Consider the following 8480-nt stretch of genomic DNA (forward strand, 5'->3'; position numbering starts at 1 on the left):
ACTGGGTAGGACTAGCTGAGTTGATAATTTCTCTTTCTGTCTTTATCATTTGTTTTCCTAGCCCTGCTTTCACTGTGGTCAAAAGAAAACCTTGAACCAGTTTGGTTTTTTCTAAAAAGCAGAGACTCGCTGGCCTTGCAGACCCACATTTACCTTGCACACTCAACTTTTCCAGTATTTGCTCAACCTTCCTGACACCCAGCAGTAGGAGCCAGGAGCAGTTTGTAGGGAAAATGAAGGAAGATCTGCAGGAATCACTCCAGGGCTGGCAATTGTTGTGTCAGATGTTCTCCAGGGCTTGCTTAGATCCCCCCAGGACAGTGCAGTTGTGTGTGTTCAACAAACCCCTGTGATACTCCCTGGGATTTTATAGCATTCCTACATTGCAGCATTTACACCTACAAGGAAACTGTGAATATCTCTGGCATTCAGAGTCACACACACTCAGGGAAAAGTGTAAATGCACATTATATGGAGAATTGTTACCCCAGAATTTTTTGACTGTTGTAAAAGGAGTGAAGTCATATTTGGCAAAGATTTTCACTGGTTGTATGCAATTACAACCACTGAAAATGTAAAGGTTTTCTCTGCATTTTTCAGGACATATTAAAAAATGCTTTGGAGAAGGACTTTGGACAAGGGCATGGAGTGACAGGACAGAGGGAATGGCTTCCCTCTGCCTAGGCAGGGTTAGATGGGATATTGAGAAAGAATTGTTCCCTGTGAGGGTGGGCAGGCCCTGGCACAGGGTGCCCAGAGAAGCTGTGGCTGCCCCTGGATATCTGCAAGTGTCCAAGGCCAGGTTGGACAGGGCTTGGAGCACCATGTCCTTGTCCTCTGCCATGGGCAGGGACACCTTCCACGTCCACTTGGGCTAGTGGAAGGTGCCCCTGCCCATGGCAGAGGAGGGATTGAGATGATCTTTAAGGTCCCATCCAACCCAAACCATCCTATGATTCTGTGATTCTGTCTCCACCCCATCCTCCCCACTAATAGTGCTTCACTCTGCAAAACCAGATGAGATTAAATCTGAAATTTACATTCAAAAACTGAATTGGAGAATCCTGGTGTTTGTGGAGCACAGGCCATCCTGCTCTCACTGCCTCCCAAGCCCCCTCAGCTTGAAATTTCCAGTCCCTGCCACATTCTGTGGCAGGCCAGACACAAGTGCAGACAACATGGAGTGGCACAGTGCATCGTCTACTGGTCAGGAGTAGGAGGAATTGATTTCTGACTAATAAAGAAAATTCATTACCCAGACTGAATGAGTCAGAAGGAAAGGAAGGCTGGTGTAAAGAGGGAGGATGGACTCATGCACTCTGTTATTTTGGGCTTGCTTGGTTGCAGAAAAGGCCTGTCTGTGCAGCATCTCCATCTGCCCAGCCTTGGCCCATGTCCTGTGGCACGATTTCAGCTCACAAACTGCTGCTGCTCTCCAGGGGAGAGAGGCCTTTGGTGGAGGCAGGACTTGAGCACGATTTGTTCTCCCTTTGGCAAACTAACACCTTTTTAACTCACCCATCCCTCCCCAGGGCTGGGAGAAGGGGACATGGCAGTGGCCAAGCAGAGCCAGCACACACAGAGGACACGACAGCCAGGAAGGGCTGAATCCTCAGGGGCAGAGTGATGCTGGTGACAAATGCCTGTTGCTCCTTGGCTCCAGAGCAAAGCAGCAAGGCAGGCTCAGAGATGCACTCAGATGAGACCAGGTCCTGATCCAAAGAGCTGCCACCATTTGGTTCCTGGTGAGGCTTTACTTCACTAACCACCTTACCAAGCTGGAGAGCAAGAGCAGACTGCCAAGCCAGAGGGACAGCAGACCAGGGCAAGGTTTGGGGGGTCCAGGAACAAGAGTAACCCTGGGATTTGTCTTGATCAGCTCTTCATGCTCCTTGCAGCCCTGCACTTTTCTGTGGGAGGCAGGAGGAGCAGAAGGGACGTGTGGGAGGGAGAAGAGGCTGCAGTGAGTGCCACGGGCTCTGTGGCAGCAGTGTGGGCATCACCTTGTCATCCAACATGGGGCACATGTCTTGCCACCTCTGACCCAGGCAGGAGAGGTTCAGTTTTGTCAAGAGGCCATGGGATTTTTTAACAGAATTCTCCTTTCCATTCCACTGAAGGCTCTCTCCTTGGAGGCATCTTCCCTGTCCCTCACTGCTGCTCATGCCAGGACTGACAGCATCTTGCATGGCAGGGAATCATATCTTAGTTAGGAGCCTCCTTGTTTAGTCTTACAGCTGTCAATTAATCCCACATTTTTGCTATTCAGACTAGCTGTGGGTAGCAACATTGCCTGCTGCAGTGAAAATTTGTTGTGAATAAGAGCTGGAAGGGGAGCTGCATTAATATTTGACAGCAGTTAGTGATGAGGGAGGCTTTGCACTTCACAACCTGAGACCCAGAGGGGTTTCTCAAACCAGCAGTAGTTTAACAGCTTTTAACCACGCTTTTGCCACATGCAGCCCAGTTGAGGACTGCTGCTGGCCCAGGCACGCTTGTAACATCCCCAGCTCAGCTAAGCTTCCCACCTTGGACTTGTCCTTTGGAAAGGACATTTTGGGGCATTGGGAGAATAAAAGCAGCTGATCACAGAATTGTTGGATCACAGAGTGGTTTGTGTGGGAAGGGATTTTAAAGATCATCTCACTCCCACTTCTGCCATGGGCAGGGACAACTTCCACTATCCCAGGCTGCTCCAAGCCCCGTCCAACCTGGCCTTGGACACTGCCAGGGATCCAGGGGCAGCCACAGCTCCTCTGGGCACCCTGTGCCAGGGCCTCACCACCCTCACAGGGAAGAATTTCCTCCCTAATATCTGACCTAACCCCACCCTCTGTCACTGTAAAGCCATGACTCCTCTGTCTGTCCCTCCATCCCTGGTCCCAAGTCCCTTTCCAGCTCTCCTGGAGCCCCTTTAGGCCCTGGAAGAGGCTCTGAGGTTTCCCTTTCACCTTCTCCTCTCCAGGCTGACCATGCCCAGCTCTCCCAGCCTGGCTCCACAGCAGTGGTTCTCCAGCCCTTGGATCATGTTTGTGGACCCTTCTGGACTCATCCCAATGGCTCCATGCCTTTCTTCTCTTGGGGACCCCAGTGAACAAGCGCTGCCCAACTTTGGGTCCTGGTGGCCCAGCACAGACACCCACAGCCATCAGTACATCGACCCTGCCCTTGCACAGCTGCACCAGCCTTGCTGGTCCCTCCCCAGTGACATCCTGAACGCCAGAAGTCCCTGTGCCAGCAGACCTCCACGGCACAGGGATCCATGACTGAAGCCACCCAGCGGTACTACAACCAGAAAATATCAGGGAAAAAAAGTCTTTGTGGGCAAAACGGAATACTTTTTTGGGCCAAAATAGAGTTGTTAATTTCAAATTTTCCTTCTTTTTTTTTTTTTTTTTTTTTTTTAACAATGTTTTCAGTAAAACTACATTAACTTCAAATCATGACAGGGATGCATTTTGTATTTTGCAGAGTGTGAGGATGGTTACATAACCATAATGAGCCGGAACGCATTCCGTGTTTTTAGATGCCTGCAATTTTTTTACCCAAATTAGGCTTTCTCAAAAACTGCTCCCCAGTGGGGCTGCCAACACAGTAGTGTTAATGTTGAGAGAAAACGCACTAAATTCTCCTGCAAGCTCCACGAACAGGTTGGTGACATCCTGAACACCCAGAGGAAAGAAGCCAAACCAGCACTGAGCCTGCATTTAGCAGGTCCTGCACTTACCAGGCAGCAAAGGTTGTAGGGTGATTGTCCTGGGTTGTAGGATATGTGTGTGCTCTGTCCCCACCTGTCAGAGCTGGGGCAGTTCTCTCTGTTCACTGGGCAGTTTTTTCTTCATCTCTGCCACAGCCAATCCTCCCTCCAGGAGATCTCTGCTGTCCATGGCCAGTGAGTGTCCCTGCATGGCTGAGAAAATTCCATCATCCCATGGAGAGATGCTCCGCCCAGGGGAGGAGCCAAGCATTCCTACCTGGATCCAATCTGACTTTGGAACCCCACAGCAGCCTTTGCCCACTGCATTCCCAGAGGAGCAGCTTTCTTGCCCACTGCATTCCCAGAGGAAGCCCAGGCCCATCTCCAGCAGCCCTGGAGCTTCAGAGGAAAACTCCAGCCTTGTGCAGGATCCCTGCTCCAGCAGAAGCACAGCTGGCACTGCAGGAGGGCTGAGCCACCATGGGATGGGACTGCTGCCACCTCCCTGACCCACAGGCTGCCAGGGCCTGCTCTCACTCTGGCAGTGTTGTTTGTTTTTTTCTTTTTGTACTATTGCATTTGTATTTTTAATTTTCCTAATAAAGAACTGTTATTCCTGATCCCATATCTTTGCTGAGAACCCCTTAATTTCAAAATTAGAATAATTCAGAGGTAGGGGGTTTGCATTTTCCATTTCAAGGAAGTCTCCTGCCTTCCTTAGCAGACCCCTGTCTTTTCAAACCAAGACAGTGATGCTTGCCCACAGTGCCTTCACTCCAGCAATACTCCAGCCCACTTTTCCATGGAAAACTGCCTCCCAGAGTCCCAGAGACTCCGGTGGCTGTTATGGAGAAGCAGAGCCTGGTGCTGTCTCCTCAGCCCTTGCCAGGTGTCTCCAGCCCCTCCACACCCTCAAGGCAGGCAGCCCAGGGGGTGCAGACTGTGAGTGAACCCCCCGCTCTCCCACATCCCTGCTCCTCTTGGCACAGATAACAGCCCCCGGGGAAGGACCTTGGGAGACAAGGCACAGATTTATTTGGTCTTTCAGCTGCGAGAGGCTGCTGGCTGCTGTGTGATCTTTGATAAACTCCGGGATGGAGAGAGACGCGAGTTTGCAGAAGTCCCTGCCAGCAGCTGACACAGATGCTGCCTGGCACGGCACCAGGGAGCTGTGACACTCATTTGATCATATGTTTATCCACATGTCCCTCACATACTGATAGGCACAGCGATAGCCCCTGGGCCTGCCCTCACAAAGCACGAGCAGCTGAATTTCTGTGCTGCATGCAAGGTTTAGAAATGATGGCACAACGTTTTTTCAAAGGCCTTTCTGCGTGCTGTAGGAACTTTCCAAATGTTGCTGGCACCCAAGACATAGAGCTTATAGAACAGGTTTTGTCTTGCTGTGAAAGAAATCATGTCAAGTCTGCACTTTGTGACTCCCTAGTCCAGATCTGCCCCACAGCATTTCTCCCTGCTTGGCCAAACATTTTTTACCCAGACAGTCTTCAAGCCCTCCTGGCTGAGAGCTCTCAGTCCAAAGTAGCCCCATCACGGTGTTCCTTCAGTCCCATGGCATGAAAACAAGACAGCAACCACCTTGTGGGTTCAGAGGGACTTCTCTCATCTCCCCAGGAGTGGTGGCACTGGCTGCAGTGAGCCCTCTGCCTTGTGACTCCACTCTGTCAAACTTTGGTCCCTCCTTTTGCTCTAACTCTGTCTTTAACCATCCATTTCCCATGTCCTTTTGCAGACACAGCCCACCTCAGCACCCTGCCAGCAGGGCTGCAGCTGGGGAGGAGCCCCCAGGAGTGTTCAGGGTTGCAGTTTGCAGCTCTGCTCTCCCCAGCACTGGCATGGTGTTCTCCCAGAGCAAACACGTGCTGTGCCTCTGTATCAGTTGCAGGACCAGCTTCATTTTGTACTGCTTATGAATTATTGCTGGCCCCTGTGGCTCTTGTCAGAGCTTCCCCCTGTCTCACAGAGACATTGATTCATACACCCATGAATGTTCCCAGGCTTAATTAAACTCCTGCTCCCTTCTTGACATTTTCGTTTGTGTGCACAAAGGTGGCTGATCAGCTTTGGGTGGGCTGGGGATGTGCCCACCTCTCCTGCTTTGTGCCTCCTCTGTGCTCAGACCCCATCAAATTTCAGACGTCTCCACCCCACTTTGAGATGCATCCATCATTTTTCTTGCTCTGCAGTTTAGTTCTGCCAAATTCTGTTCCCCTTGGCTCTCTTGTCCACCCAAGCCCAGGGCCTGTGTGTGGCCCTGTTGTCCAGGCTCCAGCCACACTGGCCTTTCATCCCTGGATTGGATTATTCTCCAGCTCTCTTCCACCAGCCATAAAAAGCAGTATATCACCAGCAAACTTGAGATCAAAACTGACAAGCAAGCTTTTTAGATGAGCCTGTTCTGCTGTATGTAATTAATGTGTCTTGTTTTCTTCGTTTATATTTTATTTATAGGCTTTTATGTATTGTGAGAACCTCCGAGAGGGTTTTCTTTTTATGAATTACGCTTTGTAAAACAGGAGAACTGATGTTGATGAAATAGTTATTATCAGCTAAAGACTGCACTCCCAGACTGCGCCTCCCTTCCAACTGGCAATCTGTCACTCTTCCAAACGTGACCGACAGACAGACAGCCAGGCAGCTCCCAGGAAGGAGCCAAGAGGAGGAGGAGGAGAGAGCAGGGATTGTGATGAAGGTGATTAAAAATAGAGAAAGATTCCTTCACCGCAAATCACAGCGAGAAGTTTCAGAGAAGAAAATAGCAAACCTAAAAGATATTGCCTGAGGGGGCTTTTACTGATCTTAGACTGTGCTGCTCAGATCAGTTCGCTCCAGTGAGTATCTGTACCAGTTTTTTTAGGTTGGAAGAAATAATTGCCAGCATGGGGGCTGGAGGGAGGATTTTTTATTTTTAATTTAGTTTCCCTAAAAAGCCTTTCTTCATTTAAATCTTGGAAGCAGGAGTGTATCTGAGGGAGAAGATGATTGAAAATGGATCATTTAGAGCTTAGCTCCCATCTTTGTGTTGATTAAGTGTTTACCAAGCTACTGCCCCAAAGGGAATTTCGATGTTTTTTATAATAAATCCCTGAAAAACAAGTTTCACTGGGACCACTGAGATGGCAATCAAAGCTTGAGTGCTGGAATCAGGGAGTAGGAGCACAGAGGCTCCTGTACATTATTCACTCAAAGAAAACAGGAAAAAACTCTACCAGTTCAGCAGCACCCTTCCTGCTAAATATGAGCATTAACTGGGACAAATGATCTCCCAATGAAAAATCAAGAATGCAAGAGGAATCCCTGCCCACCTCGGTGCTGGGGAACATGGATTGAGTCTGGGCTGTACTAGGGGTGGTGTCTGAAGCCTTTGGGATGAGAGTACAATGAAAAGAGTGGGTTCTACCCACCCTCCACAAGCATTCATGAAGTCCTCCACAGAATCAGAGAATCCCAGAATGGTTTGGGTGGGAAAGGACTTTAAAGACCATCTAGTCCAACCTCCCACCTTCCTCTATCCCAGGTTGCTCCAAGCCCCATCCAACCTGGCCTTGGACACCCCCAGGGATGGAGCATCCATGAGCAGCCCAAAGTGTCTGGAGGTGCAGCCAAGCTGTCCCAAAGCACTGAGGCAGCCCAAGGCAGGGAAATGGTGAGAGATCTCTGGGAACATCCCAGGGAAGATATGTGTGCTGTGACTGAGCCTGAAACACTTCAGATTTTGTCACAGTTTTGTTTATTTGGTGCCCTTTATCACACATTTCTGATGAGGCTCCTCATGAGTTATTTGGATCCTCTGATAAGCTCCTGCAAGTCCTCCCTATCACCATCACTGGCTTGAATAATGCTCTAAATGTCACTGCTGGGACAGGAAATGCAGCAGTTTTGATACCCTTGCTTCTGTCCTGATGATTCACATTGACATTTACATGACCAAGCAGAGGGGGGGAAGCTGCTGAACACATCACCGAGCCTGCAGAAATCTTCACAGTAACAGGATTCAAACCAGGAGAGCCCTCAGAACTTCCAGGAAACACTCTCACAAAGGCAGGAGAGCTTGAGCAGGCTGTAGAGAGCTACAGCCCCTCCCAGCTCTCTGCAGGATGAGTTCCATGCCCATCCTGAACTCACCTTTTTGGAGGATGCTGAGTGCAGGTACCTGTTGTCCAGGACCATGAACACCCAGCTGTTAATGGGGTGTGAAAGATCATAAAAGGAGGTTTAGCATGTGGGATGTCATTTTTCCTTTTAGGATGTTTTTCACTTATCATTTTAGGGCTGTACATGAAGGCAGGTAACGCCACTGGATGGACATCTCTTCAAGAGACAGAGTCAGGGAGGTCAACTCATCACCTGGAGGTTGCTGACAAATAGTCCAGCCTCACCATTCTAATTACATAAAGTTTCCATTGTAAAACAAATTATTTTCTATCTCCACTGCAGCTCATGGGCACTCACAGAAAAACCTGCAGCTCATGAGGAACCCTTTATAAGGAAGGTGGAGTCACAAACCCCTTATTTCCAAGTTCTGATGGAGCCTGGGGAGGTACAAGGCTCTGCAGATTCCTGCCCTGAAGGCCATGGCCTCATGTTCTGGGCCCTTGTCCTTGGTGCCAGTGCTGGCTGTGCCCCTGTTTTGAGGATGTTACTGCAGTGTTTGCTTGGCCTCCTGCATGCAGCCCTTGTGATGCTATTTTGGGTAGTTTCTGTGAGACAGGTTATTCCCACAGGCTTTACAACCCCAGCAAAGCCTCTAATCAACCCAGCT

Source organism: Anomalospiza imberbis, chromosome 17 (genome assembly GCF_031753505.1).
Source record: "Anomalospiza imberbis isolate Cuckoo-Finch-1a 21T00152 chromosome 17, ASM3175350v1, whole genome shotgun sequence".
In the NCBI taxonomy this organism is placed as follows: Eukaryota; Metazoa; Chordata; class Aves; order Passeriformes; family Viduidae; genus Anomalospiza; species Anomalospiza imberbis.